A 1,201-nucleotide genomic window follows, 5' to 3' on the forward strand; every position below is an offset into this window, starting at 1 on the left:
TATATTTTAGTTGTACCAACGTGTACACCTATACCGGAAGTGGGTATAACACGTCACAATCTCGGTCTCGTCTGTCTCGCGAGAATGACAGAACGCCAAAATGGCAGCGCCCATGAACTTATTTCTCAAGTAAAAAATAGTGTCTTTAAACACGAATTTCTCTCTTATAGGATTGATGTCAATAGGAAAACTGTCATGGTTCCTCTTTTTAAATGATGAATATTTATATTAGATAGACATCAATCCATCCATTCTTATTCCTTTAAGTTCCATTTGGCTCACAGTGTTCAAACTTCATAGGATGATTGTCAATATTGAGTAGAAGAATTTTTGGGTCAAAAGGTCAAAGGCCAAGGTCACTATTACCTTAAAACTGAAAACAGTTTTCGCTCAATTACTTAAGTATTAACCACCCTACAGCCTTAAAATTATATAGGATGAACAGCCATGTCAAATTCTTGAACCTATAATTATATAACTTAAGTTCTATTTGGCCCACAGTGTTCAAACTTCCTAAGATGATTGTAAATATTGAGTAAAAGACCCCCATTAATTTTTAGGTCACAAGGTCAAAGGTCAAGGTCACTATTACCTTAAAACTGAAAACATATTTCGCTCAATAACTTAAGTATTAATCAACCTATAGCTGTTAAATTTTATAAGATGAACAGCCATGTCCAATACATGACCCCTATTGATTTTAGGGTCATAAGATCAAAGGTCAGGGTCACAATGACCTTAACACTGAAAGTTATGCTTTCTGGAGCATAACACAAGTTCCATTTGGCTTACAGTGTTCAAACTTCATAGGATGATTGCTTATATTGAACAAAAGATCCATATCTATATTGGGGTCACAAGGTCAAGAGTCAATATCAAATGACCTTATTATTGTTAACAGTTTTACAACTGTCAAACCTCATAGGATGATCACTTATATTGAGTACATTAATTATATGTCCTAAAAAATTTGCTTATCCCTGGCGTCTTTCCGTCCATCTGTTGTAGCATTTTTACAAAATAACAACTTGTACGTACACACGCATGTACACACACACGCACACGCATATATATAAATAGGTAAGGAGGTAATACTTTATTTAATTCCAATGTCTTGTAAATGCTTCATCTTTACTAAAAAAGAAAAACACTTTCAGGCATTATAATGCTCCGCCTAGCGGTGCTCTTGTTTATAATTATT

This window comes from Ruditapes philippinarum, unplaced genomic scaffold, assembly GCF_026571515.1.
Source record: "Ruditapes philippinarum isolate M1 unplaced genomic scaffold, ASM2657151v2 ctg635_1_1_1_1, whole genome shotgun sequence".
Taxonomy (NCBI): Eukaryota; Metazoa; Mollusca; class Bivalvia; order Venerida; family Veneridae; genus Ruditapes; species Ruditapes philippinarum.